The sequence below is a fragment of the Pseudophryne corroboree genome, chromosome 1, assembly GCF_028390025.1.
Source record: "Pseudophryne corroboree isolate aPseCor3 chromosome 1, aPseCor3.hap2, whole genome shotgun sequence".
In the NCBI taxonomy this organism is placed as follows: Eukaryota; Metazoa; Chordata; class Amphibia; order Anura; family Myobatrachidae; genus Pseudophryne; species Pseudophryne corroboree.
The window spans coordinates 915,929,918-915,943,993 of record NC_086444.1 but is presented as its reverse complement, the minus strand read 5'-3'; the positions used below and the strand labels follow the sequence as shown (position 1 = coordinate 915,943,993).

Here is a 14,076-nt window from a genome sequence, read left to right as displayed (position 1 = left end):
TGATGTCTCCTATGTCAATCACTTTCCCACTTTCAACATATTGATCCTTATAGTAACAACCCTGACCTTCATCTTCTCCCTCATAACTATCATCATTGTTAGGTTTGAGTGAGTCAGTTAGCTTATTTGATGTCTCCTTCTCAAATGGTACTACCTCATCTTTACTTTCAAGATCTTCTAGGCGCACTTCTCTACCTATGGGAAGTAGATTTTGCCTATGATGGGTTAAAACTGCACCTTGTCCATTTTCAGGCTGGATTCTATACACAGGCAGGTCTTTAAACTTTTCTACCACTACATAGGGGTCCTCTCTCCATCGATTTGAGATTTTAAATTTCCTTGGCATCCCTAGCTGTCTTAACAACACTCGATCACCAGGAAACAGAACCTGATCCCGCATACTTCTATCATAACGAACCTTATTCCTTTCTCCCAACCTACTGGCAGTTCGTTCAGCTAAAGCATAAGCATCCCCCAATTCTTTTCTCAGTATTTCTACATACTTTAAATGAGAAACACAAGGGTCATTGCCTGCATTAGTTCCCATACATACATCTATTGGGAGCTTAGCCTCCCTCCCAAACATTAAATAGTAAGGTGAGAATCCAGTGGCCTCATTTCGGGTGCAATTGTACGTGTGTATTAGACGATCGATATGCTTCTTCCAATGCTGTTTGTTTAAGGGATTTAGGGTCCCTAACATGTCTAACAGGGTTCTGTTGAACCTCTCGGGTTGCGGATCCCCTTGAGGGTGATATGGAGTAGTCCTAGATTTGGTAATCCCACAGCTCAAACACATTTCCTTTATTAGTCGACTTTCAAAATCTCTCCCTTGATCAGTATGCAACCTGTTCGGCAAACCATAATGGATGAAAAACTTATCCCACAAGGTATTTGCTACAGTGGTGGCCTTTTGATTCGGTGTCACATATGCCTGAGCATAACGAGTGAAATGGTCGGTTACAACTAATATATTACACTTCTTTCCTTCTTCTACTTCAAGGGAGAGGAAGACCATACAGATCAAGTCCATGGGCCCTTTACTTTTAAATGTCACTAAAGGAGCTACTCTGGATGGTAATGTTTTTCGTAATACACAGTTTCCACAGTTTTGGCAGTATTCTTTTATTTCCTTCCACATACACGGCCAGTAAAATCTATCAGCTATAAGGTTTAACATTTTCTCGAACCCTAAATGACCATGCTTGTCATGTAATGTATGCATTATTAGAGCACGGTGTGTCTTGGGTAATACTAGCTGAAACGTCTTACGCCCATCCACTCGTCTAGTGCTGCGATATAATATTCCTGCTTTTATAAGCAACTTATGCTTTTGTTTCCTCAACAGTCTGACTTCTAATAGAGATTCATGGGCAATCGCCGATTTTCTACCACCGGGAATTAAGTGTTGTATGCTGGGGTCCTGTTGTTGCTCTTGCCGAATTTGATAACGTTTCAACTTAGGCAAGTCTTCAAACTCTACATGACTAATCCAGCAATATGATGGAGGTAGTGCTGTCGACTTCATTCCCAAGGCGCTGACTTGTTCCCTTCCAGCTGATACTTCCAAACTCATTTTATGACACATTCCTTTGATTTCTCCCGCTGGCATCTCTATCCACTCTTCTTCTGTATTTTCCATCTGCTGGTTTGGAATTCTGGAAAGGGAGTCGGCGTCAATGTTGCTAACACCTGGTCAGTATTTCAATGTAAAATCATATAGCGCCAGGGCAGCCAACCACCGATGACCTGTGGCATCCAGCTTTGCCGTTGTTTGGACATAGGTGAGAGGATTATTGTCTGTTTGTACTTCAAATGTCACTCCATATAGATAGTCATGGAATTTATCTATTACGCTCCATTTCAAAGCCAAGAACTCTAATTTGTGAGCTGGGTATCGCTTTTCACTATTTGTTAGACCTCGACTTATGAATGAAACAGGTTTCAATCCATCGGAATGTTTCTGATACAGAACACTCCCCAATCCTTCTAAAGAGGCGTCAATATGAAGAACATAGGTGTTATGCACACCAGTGCCTGCAGGAAAGTACTGGTGTCAGAACTGTTATGCACTCCAGTGTCTGCAGGAATGTACTGGTGTTTGAACTGTTATGCAAAACAAATGGACTCACAGACGTACACAGAAGGTAATAGGGTAACAAAATACACACAAAGTGAACAGAGAAGCCCAGAGGCTAAGGAACTGGGTATCTCCCTTGTATTAGAACTGCACAGATGGAAAAAGCAAGATGTTGTGTTTTAATACGTAGAGAACCTGAAATGCTGTTGCTAAGGGCAACAGCAAAACCCTAAAGGGTTACCAACGGGTGTGGCAGTAAACTCCTTGGTCAGAGATGGAATGATAGACACAAGGAGAGTCTCCACAATCCTATTTCTCACTTGCAGTGCACAGGTTTTAGCTTACTGCCACTAAACTGACCCCTGACACCTAGCACAGTGAGACAGGATTAGACAGGCAAGTCTTAGAATACAGCCGCAAACTTGCTAAGTTCACAGAGTAGTAACAGAACCCCAGCAAGCTAAACGACTGACTCCAGTCTTACTGCTAGGTCTGGATTGGCAGAGTGTAATACCAAATCCCCAGGCCTATTTGCAGTAAGCAACAAACAAATACAAAGCTACACAGTACTGGCTAACTTTCATGAACTGACTAACCAACAAAGATTCAGCAGCATCTGCTTACCCTGAAAAGAGGCCTTATAAAGCAGGTGCTGTCCACGCCCCACTCAGACCTCACAGACTGTGAGCACAAAAACCAGCACCGGATCCCCTGCCGTGCACAGAGCCTATAACCACTGCACAGCAAAAGACCCGAACCGGAGTATCAGCTGCGCTCAGGTTACTCCACTAGCACTTGTCTCCCGGTTGCCATGACGACGTGGCAGCACAGGGCAGGAGACCCTAACAGTACCCCCCCTCTGACGAGGGGTCAAAGAACCCCTACCACCGGGTTTATCGGGGAACTGCGAGAAGAAAGAGCGTATCAGTCTGGGGGCATGAAGATCACAACTGCGCACCCACGACCGCTCCTCCGGGCCATACCCCTTCCAGTGCACCAAAAATGACAGCCGACCCCGAACCACCTTGGAGTCAAGAATCCTTTCAACAACAAACTCCCTCTGGCCACGTATCAGAAGAGGGGAAGGTCTTCCACTGGAAGAAGGATTACTAATCGCCCGTTTTAAAAGGGAACAATGAAATGTTTTATTGATACCCAAAGAACGGGGCAGATCTAACTGAAATGCCTCCGGATTGATAACCCTGGTGATCTTATAAGGGCCGATGAACCGGGGCCCTAACTTATGAGATGGCTGTCTCAACTTCAAATTCTTGGTAGACAACCAGACGAAGTCTCCTAATTTGAAGCTGCAGGGTCTTTTCCGCTTATCAAAAACCCTTTTGGTCACTAATGACACAGACACAAGGGCTTTCTTCACTTTCCGCCAAATACCTCTAAGGACCGAAACCACAGAGGAACCACCAGGCGTGGAGTCCAGGGGGTCAAAAGAATTGGCCTTAGGATGATGCCCATACACACAAAGGAAGGGAGAGATCCCTGTAGCAGAGTGAGCCGCGTTGTTATAGGCAAACTCCGCCATGGACAGATGAGCAACCCAGTCAGTCTGACACTTGGAGACATAACACCTGAGGAACTGCTCCAAGGACTGGTTCACCCTTTCAGTCTGCCCATTAGACTGCGGATGGTAGCCTGACGACAAGCTGACAGAAATCTGGAGATCGGAACAAAATGCCCTCCAGAATTTGGCCACAAACTGGGATCCGCGGTCAGAGACCACATCAAGTGGCAACCCGTGGAGACGCACAACATGCAGCATAAATAATTCAGACAGGCGTCTGGCTGATGGCAGCCCAACCAGTGGAACGAAGTGCGCCATCTTCGAAAACCTGTCAACGACAACCCAGATGGCTGTCATCCCCGAGGATCTGGGCAAGCCCACCACAAAATCCATTGAAATGTGGGTCCATGGCTTAGATGGGATAGAGAGTGGATGTAATGGGCCAACAGGAACCCCTCTAGGAGTCTTATTTCGGGCACAGATGTCACATGCCCGAACCCACTGATCCACATCCTTAGCCACCGAGGGCCACCACACCGCCCTAGATAGCAACTCCCGAGTTCTGGCAATACCCGGGTGACCTGCCGACTTCTTGGCATGGAATTCCAGGAACACTCGCTGTCTTAACCTAGGAGGCACAAACAAAAGACCTACCGGAAGGTCTGGAGGAGCCTGCTCCTGTGCTCTAAGGACTAATGATAAGAGGTCCTGGGTAATGCCCACTTTAATACATGGGGAAACAATGGGCAACGGCTCCTCGGTGGTCTCCTGGATTGGAGCAAAACTCCGCGAGAGCGCATCAGCCTTGATGTTTTTTGACCCAGGGCGATATGTTATCAAAAAATTAAAGCGAGCAAAAAACAAAGCCCATCGTGCCTGCCTGGCATTGAGACGCTTCGCTGACTCTAAATATGCCAGATTCTTATGGTCAGTGAGAATTGAGACCACAAACTTAGCCCCCTCAAGCCAGTGTCTCCACTCCTCGAGTGCATCCTTAATAGCCAACAATTCCCGGTTACCCACGTCATAATTCATCTCGGCAGGCGAAAATTTACGGGAAAAGTAAGCACAGGGATGAAGGCGATTATCAGACACTCCCATCTGAGAAAGCACTGCCCCAATACCCATCTCAGAGGCATCCACCTCCACCACAAAAGAACGCTCTGGAGCACCTTGGCCGAAACAAATGCCCTTTTGAGACGGGCAAAAGCCGCTTTAGCCTCACAAGACCAGTGAGCAACATCCGCCCCTTTCTTAGTGAGTGCCACCAAGGGCGCCACTATAGACGAAAATCCAGCGATAAATCGTCTATAAAAATTTGCAAAGCCCAGGAAACGCTGAAGCGCCTTCAAACTAGTGGGCTGCACCCAATCCAGGACTGCCTGTACCTTGGAACCCTCCATTTGGAAACCTTCTGGGGAGATAATATATCCTAGAAATGCGATTTGCTGAACTTCAAATTCGCACTTCTCCAGCTTTGCCCCAAGCCGGTGGTCTCTGAGTTTCTGGAGGACTAAGCGTACATGCTTCCGATGTTCCTCCAGGGAATGGGAGAAGATTAGGATGTCATCTAAGTATACAACTAAGAATCTATCCAAATATTCCCTGAGCACATCATTCATGAAATCCTGGAAGACTGCCGGGGCATTACAGAGCCCAAAAGGCATCACCAAATATTCATAATGCCCTGAGTGGGTATTAAAGGCAGTCTTCCATTCATCCCCCTCTCTTATTCGGATTAGATTGTACGCACCGCGTAGGTCAATCTTAGAAAAAATGGTGGCAGTACGAAGCTGGTCAAACAAGACCGAAATGAGAGGCAGTGGGTATGAGTTTTTAATCGTGATACGGTTCAATTCCCTGAAGTCGATGCAGGGTCGCAACGAACCGTCCTTTTTACCCACGAAGAAGAACCCCGACCCAACTGGAGACTGTGAAGGTCTGATAAATCCCTTAGCCAAGTTCTCCTGAATGTACTCTGCCATAGCCTGAGTCTCAGGACGTGACAGGGAGTACAACCTGCTCTTGGGAAGCTTAGCATTTGGCAACAAATCAATGGCACAGTCATAGGGGCGATGGGGAGGTAGTACCTCTGCAACTTTTTTGGAGAACACGTCCGCAAAATCTGCATAACACCCTGGCAATCCTGGCAAACTTAGCTGCGAGAGCCTGACTGGAAGGCTCAAGCAACTCCTGAAACAATCAGTACCCCAACTAAGAATCTCCCCAGAGACCCAGTCAAATTGAGGATTGTGGGCCCTTAACCAGGGTAACCCCAACACCAATGGGGCAAAAGTACAGACAGTCACATAAAAGGACAATTTTTCAGAGTGTGTGGCTCCAATAAACAAAGAAATCTGGCTAGTGCAAGAGGTAATTTTACCTTGGGATAATGGTTCCCCGTTTAACCCACAAATCTCAATTTCCGATGCCAAGGGTACTAAGGGAACAGAGTGTTTCAGGGCGAATTGGCGGTCCATAAAAACCCCGTCGGCCCCACTGTCCACAAAGGCCTCAGTCTTGACAGTTTGACCGAGGATCTTCAAGGTCACCGGAATGATAAAAGTCTTCTTGGGAAATTCTGACTTCTGGCCTGACAGGATATTTCCCATCACCCTCAGGCCCTGAACTTTTCCGGCTTTTCTGGGCATGATACTACCACATGACCTTTATTCCCACAGTACAAACACAACCCCTGCTGTCTCCTCCGCGTCTTCTCACGCGAGGAGAGGCGGGTAGCCCCAATCTGCATAGGCTCCTCAGAAAATTCCTCAGAGTCTGAGGTTCCCTTGGGAAGGAAGGAAATCTCAGTCTCCCTTTCAAGCCTACGCTCTCTCAGCCGTCTATCCACCCGGATGGATAACTGCATGAGCTGATCCAAGCTATCAGGCAAGGGATATTGTACCAGTTGGTCCTTTATCTGGTTAGAAAGACCTCTTCGGTACTGGTGTCTCAGGGCTGGGTCATTCCACTGGGTATCATGGGCCAACCTCCGAAACTCCGTACAGTAAACCTCAACTGGCCTTCGCCCTTGCTTAAGGATCGAAATCTGAGCCTCGGCTGAGGCCGTCTTGTCAGGGTCATCATACAACATGCCCAGTGCCGTAAAAAAAGCATCAACACTTTTAAGCGACGGACAGTCAGGCTGCAACCCATATGCCCAGACCTGTGGGTCTCCTTGTAGCAAGGAAATCACTATGCCCACCCGCTGAATCTCCGACCCAGAAGACTGAGGCCTAAGCCGGAAGTATAGCTTGCAGCTCTCCTTGAAACAAAAGAACTGCGAGCGATCTCCAGAAAAACGATCCGGGAGATTTACTTTCGGCTCCTTAACCCCTGCAGGTGCTGCTGCTGCGGGAGCTCCGCCAGCAGCCTGGGAGGTGTGCATTTTAATGGACAAATCATTAAATTGTCGAGTCAGGACCTGCACCTGATCGACCACCTGTTGCAACGTATTTTGAGGGGTATGCTCCATATTCCCACAAAATTTCAACAGGAGTATTAGGCTGCTGAATATGTTATGCACACCAGTGCCTGCAGGAAAGTACTGGTGTCAGAACTGTTATGCACTCCAGTGTCTGCAGGAATGTACTGGTGTTTGAACTGTTATGCAAAACAAATGGACTCACAGACAAACTGGGGAATATGACATAACGTACACAGAAGGTAATAGGGTAACAAAATACACACAAAGTGAACAGAGAAGCCCAGAGGCTAAGGAACTGGGTATCTCCCTTGTATTAGAACTGCACAGATGGAAAAAGCAAGATGTTGTTTTAATACGTAGAGAACCTGAAATGCTGTTGCTAAGGGCAACAGCAAAACCCTAAAGGGTTACCAACGGGTGTGGCAGTAAACTCCTTGGTCAGAGATGGAATGATAGACACAAGGAGAGTCTCCACAATCCTATTTCTCACTTGCAGTGCACAGGTTTTAGCTTACTGCCACTAAACTGACCCCTGACACCTAGCACAGTGAGACAGGATTAGACAGGCAAGTCTTAGAATACAGCCGCAAACTTGCTAAGTTCACAGAGTAGTAACAGAACCCCAGCAAGCTAAACGACTGACTCCAGTCTTACTGCTAGGTCTGGATTGGCAGAGTGTAATACCAAATCCCCAGGCCTATTTGCAGTAAGCAACAAACAAATACAAAGCTACACAGTACTGGCTAACTTTCATGAACTGACTAACCAACAAAGATTCAGCAGCATCTGCTTACCCTGAAAAGAGGCCTTATAAAGCAGGTGCTGTCCACGCCCCACTCAGACCTCACAGACTGTGAGCACAAAAACCAGCACCGGATCCCCTGCCGTGCACAGAGCCTATAACCACTGCACAGCAAAAGACCCGAACCGGAGTATCAGCTGCGCTCAGGTTACTCCACTAGCACTTGTCTCCCGGTTGCCATGACGACGTGGCAGCACAGGGCAGGAGACCCTAACAATAGGGCAACCCAGGATCTACATAGGCTAATACAGGGGCGTTCATCAGTTTTTGTTTTAACAAATTAAAGGCCATTTCACATTTGGTAGTCCATCTTTCTCCAAATGGATCATTTACTTTATGCAGGGGGCCTCCTTCACATGACCGTTCTCGTCCCTTCTCCTTATTTGATGTTGGATAGCCTCTCGTCAAATCAGTTAACGGCCTAGCTATACTGGAATAGTTTGGGACGAACCTGCGGTAATACCCGCAAAAGCCTAAAAAAGATCTTAGTTCCTTCAATTTTGTTGGTCTAGGCCAATTCTTAACGGCCTCCACTTTCTCTGGGTCGGTGGAAACCCCATTTCTGCTTACAATGTGTCCTAAGTATTTGATCGTGGATTGGCAAAGATGACATTTGTCCAGGGATAATTTCAAGCCCCCTTCCATCAATCTATCCAGAACTTTAAGAAGTCGTTTATTGTGTTCCTCCAGGGTGGCTCCAAAAACGATTATATCGTCTAGATATACAATGACTTCCCTATAATTTATATCCCCCACAGTTCTTTCCATTGTTCTTTGAAAGGTAGCTGGGGCTCCTTTTACTCCTTGGGGCATGTTTAGAAATTCAAAGAAACCTAGCGGGCATATAAATGCAGTTTTCTCACGGTCTTCCGGCTTCATGGGGATTTGGTAATACCCATTCCTTAAATCTAACACGGAAAACCAAGAGCTCCCTTGGAGACAGTCTAAAGCTTCGTCTATCCTTGGTACTGTATACTGGTCTGTAACAGTTCTTTGGTTCAGTGTGCGGTAGTCTACACACATTCGTATTTTTCCACTCTTTTTCCGCGCAATCACTATGGGGGAAGCGTAAGGACTTCTAGACTCGATTATAACTTGATTCTCAAGTAGTCCTTTAAGGTGTTGCCTTACGTCTTCAAAGTCTGCAGGAGCTATCCTGCGGGATCGTTCCCGGAAAGGAGTCTCATCCATTAATCTAATACTATGCTCCACCCCATTAGCTGTCCCCAGATCCCATTCTCCCATGGAGAATACCTGTTTCTTAGATTCCAGCTCCTGAATTAAAGCAGATTTTTCCTCCAAAGAAATGTCACTCCCTTGGAAACAGATATCAAATTTATTTTCTAAAACAATTATACTCTCAGCGGATTGAATGCAACAATTCCGTGCAGAAGACAGTTCCTCGTTTCCTTCGTACCATTCAGCAAGTAAAGGGTATATCCGGGTGTTAGTCCCTATAATCACAGGTGGTTCATCCCTCCCTTCAGGAACTTCTGGACATATCAACGCAATAAGTGATGTCTGCATCCCTTCCTCTTCTCTTACCCTGTTGTTGATTTCAAGAGTAACTTGTACATACCCTAGATAAGGGTACTTTTCAACACTTAGACCCCATATCACTAATCCGCTTAAAGGCTGGATGGGTACATCAGGAATGTTCTCATGGTACCAATTTTCAAATATGATAGAAACTTGGGATCCACTATCCACCAAGATCTTGCAGTGGCGTCCATTTATATTAGCATTCAAAAGGAGAGCAGGTCCCAGCAATCCTTCTGGTAGACTTCCACTCCTCCAGGAATTCCCCATAGCACAGTGACTAACCTCTAGGGGGCCTGTGAGGGGCCCACAGACTGCCCCCGTCCGTTTCCCGACCCCGAACCTTCCGTATTCTGGTTACCACCTGAAGCACGGTCAGTGTTCCGATTCCAATTTCTATTCAAGTTACATTCAAAGGCCCGATGTCCTGTTCTCCCACATCTAAAACATCCTCTATTAAAGTTGTTACTCCCTCTACCTAATCCTCTTACGGGTCTGCTTTCGTTGGATATTTGCAGAGAAGTATTCGCAGCCTGTGCTGAAATGAATTTGTCAATTTTCTTATTTTGTTCGTCCATCAGCTTTAATATTTTCTCTTCAAATGCATTGCTTTCCACTACCGGTTGTATTACCTTGACCTTCTTTACCGTTTTCTCTCTCATTTCTATTAATACCTCTTCTTGTTTGACTTCTTTTAACAGTTCATTAAAGGTAGGAAAAGGTTCTTTAATTCCTGAACATCTTAATTTCTGAGCTACTGAGTCGGTGGTCAAGGCACCCCGCAGTAACTGTTTCATCCTGCTTCTGTCCACATCATCCCTAACTATACCTCCTTTATCCACTATCTTATATAGTAGCTTGTCTAACCTAATCAAGAATGCACTTAGCTTTTCCGTCGGTTCCTGGAACGTGTGGTGTAACCTACAGGTGAGATCTCCCACGTCCTCAAGGGTGCCATATGCATAATCTAATGCCTCAAAGAATGTTTCTAAAGTAGCATTAGGATTACTACGTCTAGCAGCTTGTATAATTCCCATAGCCGGTCCTCTCAAACTTTCTACTACCCTCTGTCTCTTGATCTTATCTGGGCACTGCCATTCTTCTACTTGCTGTACCGCCGCTTCTTTCCAGGCCTCATATGTCTCCTCTCCTGATGGTACAGGTAGAATCCCGGAAAAAATACGTAACCGCCTATAACTCCCTTCATAATGCCACCTTTCTAACTGAGTGACCACTCTATCCATCATGACCTCAAACTGTCCACTGGTGGCATTTGCACCAGTATCCTGAGCGTCACCCCCTTCACCACCACTATTCCTCTCACCTCTATTAGGGTTGTCTAGAGGGGGCACTGATATATGTGCACTAGTTGCTGCTTCTTCATCCCCCCATATGTTAGGCCACATCACATTCCACCTCCTACCCATCTCTTCATTGGCTACCACTATCAATGGTATTACATCAGTCTCCAATTCATTTTCTGTTTCTATCAGCACTGCTACTACTCTTCCCAATCCTCCCATCCATTTATCTACAACCCTTGGCCTAATTATTCCATATAACCTGGCTAACCTTTCCACTATCTCCTCATCAGAGAATTCCGAAAAATTCCCTCCCACACTTAAACATTTCTTGGGATCTTTTTTCTTTCGTTGACACCAAGCACTAATATCTTCCCCAGTAAACTTTTCCATTGTTATATCCTGAATATATTCGTCTCGGCTAAGTGCCTCCAAATGTAACCCCTCCTCAAATACTCCAATATGAGATTTTTAATTATCCCGATAAGGGGTGGTTACTCAATATCTGTGCCTCCACCCAAGCTAGTTATTTGGGCTTGCCTGGGTAAGCCCTTTCTAATAGTAAGTGATATTCTTAACTCTGTTTACCTTAAATGCTTTTATGCAAACAGTACAATGCAATATAATATTATACCTGTTTTCTTCTTTGTATCTTCAGGATCTTCAGCATTAAAAGTCCAGAGACTATGGTTACGGTAAGTATATTTATATATGTACATTTTAATACCACAATTTATTTAAGAATCAAAAGGTAAAACTTTCTAACAAACAAAAGAAAGTGCAATACATTTACAGTCCCACTACCCCTTTTAAACCTATACAAATTATTCTTGCATGCAATACAAAAAAAACTCTCTTATACTCAATTGAAAATGAGTTACCCGGGTACTCTCAAACCTTCTGTGCACAATTGGGGCCCGTAAAAATGTTACATAAATATAAGTACCTTCCTTTCACTGTCTGTGATATTATATATTTCATACATAGAAAATAAATTCCTTAGGTATTTGTAGATGTCCCCAACATGTAATTCTGACTCAGTTATGCAGATTTAATTGTTACTACTGTTCCTGAGATAACGGTGTTGTTTTCTCTATTTGATGTTCTTTTCTGTAGTCCATAGAAACACTGTAGCTTTAGCTTATCCTAGTCACAGTACTTTGTTACATGTGTTTCTTTCTGGATCACTGCAAGTGTTATCTTTCTGACACTTATGTAACGATTCCTACTGCTTCTTTTACTCGGTGAAATGAGATATTACTGTAGTGAAACTATACTGCTTTTAACTCCCTGAAGAGTCTAGTGCAGATGTATATAAATTGGCTGTATCATCATCAATTAGGGCTCCTATATATATTAAACATATATCTTCAGCAGCCAAGTCTCCTACCAGTTTGTCAGTTTGTCTCAATACACTGCCACTAATATCCCTTCCGCAGTGGATAGGTTATCCTCCGGTGACTTGTAATTAGTAAATTAGGGTTAATAACGAGTTTCACCTCCAGTTTAACAAAAGGGTCTCTGTAATGAGGTACAGCATTATATTCAGCCTGGGTAAACCTGCTCAGTCTCTTGACAATAGATTAAACGTATAATGATGTAACTGCGCTTCTGACTTCCAAATTGGGCTTTATCATATCATATTAAATTACTTGAAGCAGAATATAGTTGTGCTCATTCGCTTATAGTCTTTTATAATTTAATAAGCCCTTTTCTATAAAGTCTCTGTTCCTTTCTCTTTTAGAGGTAATATAGATGTATAAGTGGTAAATATATATATACAAATGTTACTACTCCTCAGGATGTAACCTGACCTTATTGAAGTGGATATAACAGTGAACAAGGTGTTTCTCAAGATTGGCTGCCTTTGTTCCATATATAGTTCATTATAGCACTGTCCTTTCTATATCCACTGGGCAATCATCTCTGTGTCAAATGTCTATTCCTGCTACTTTAAACTACTGCTATTGCCCCATATGGTATTATAGTCAGTGAGGCATCACCTGGATAGGCAGCGCAGTGATAGATGTTAGGTTTTGAGTCTATAGCAGTTACCACGTCCCGCCACCCTTATAATATAAACATGTGTAGTGCTTCCTTACACTACAATAGGCTTGCTGAGTTATGCTCTGTTAAGTGGAGCTTTTGCAGTTAATTGATCCTATTACAGGAGTACCTTAGGTAACCCACAGGAATGTCTAGTGTGAGTACTCTGTCTCAGCGTGTTAGGGTGCAAGATATTAAATGTGCACTTACGCTCTGAAGAGCAGGCTGCTGGCACTCCCCCGACTCTCTCCTTTAGCGGCTGGAGGCTGAATTACTGTTGCTGTTTATGGCTATGGCCCTGGTTACCAAGGAAGCCTTCTGACTGCTTCTGTTTTCTCCGCCGTTACTATGGTGACCCGCCGGCTTCTCTCACTGCGCTTGGCTGTCACAGCTGTCCGAAACCCGGAGCAAGCGCCTCTCCCTTCTTCAAGCGGCGTTTACTTACAGCGGGCGGTCCGCTGACCTCCGGCGGCACCAGCGCATCTTCCCCTCTTTCTCCCACAGCCGCATCACCTCTCGCAGCAGGCTCCACCGATCTTCAGCCGCACCAGCACTACGGGTAAGCTTCCCGTTTAGCTCGCCTGGTTTGGTAGTACTACTTGGTCCCAGCGGCGCCACTGTATGTTTACAGCTGACAGCTCTTTGTCAGCGGCGCGCCGGGCCCAAGTGCACACACTAGCCAGGGGATCAGCAGACTGCCAACAGCCGGCGGGGAGCTTTATTTATACTGTTTCAGACTACAGCTCGTGCCCCCCTCTTCCCGCCTAAGCCTCGAGCTATCCCTCCTGGTCAGCAGCACTGTAGTGCTCGTGGGGCGCTCGAGACATTCCAGAGTTTTCTGTCAGAGCTGTCAGGCTTGACAGAATGCTCACTGACAGATATCTCCGAACCCACATAGCTTCTCCCTCTCTATCTTTCCTATACTACGTTACTGCAGTCTAAATGTTAAACTCCTGTACTCACATCACTTTAACATATATAATTTAATAAATAAACTACAAATATTTAACCCTTCAAATTCATCTATACACATTTATACATGCACAAATGAATACATATATATACATCCATTAAACACCACATTTTTCTTTTAATATAAATTAATTACACATAAATATACTCATAATTATATATACATCAGATATATAATTTTCTATGTTATAAGTACATTAATCACATTACACCAGTACCCCCCACCCCTACCGCTGGAGAATGGGTAGGGGCCCCAGTGCATTGCTGTGCCCAGGGGCCCGCACTGCTGTTAAGACGGTTCTGCGCAGAGGTACTGTCTAGCTGCCTACAGCTGAATGCATTATGATGTCATAGAGGTAATGTTGATGTCACAGAGGTACTGTCTAGCTA

The 14,076-nt window shown here is 45.0% G+C and overlaps 1 long non-coding RNA gene across 4 annotated transcripts in view; it reads left to right on the top strand.

Annotated features, from left to right (window-relative positions):
• LOC134917674 (uncharacterized) overlaps window positions 1-14,076 on the top strand; it is a 166,775-nt gene that overhangs the window by 84,351 nt on the left and 68,348 nt on the right. For all 4 annotated transcript variants that reach the window (XR_010177428.1, XR_010177425.1, XR_010177426.1 and 1 more), the window contains exon 4: window positions 11,327-11,363. This is a non-coding gene — a long non-coding RNA (uncharacterized LOC134917674). The remainder of the gene's footprint in view (window positions 1-11,326; window positions 11,364-14,076) is intronic.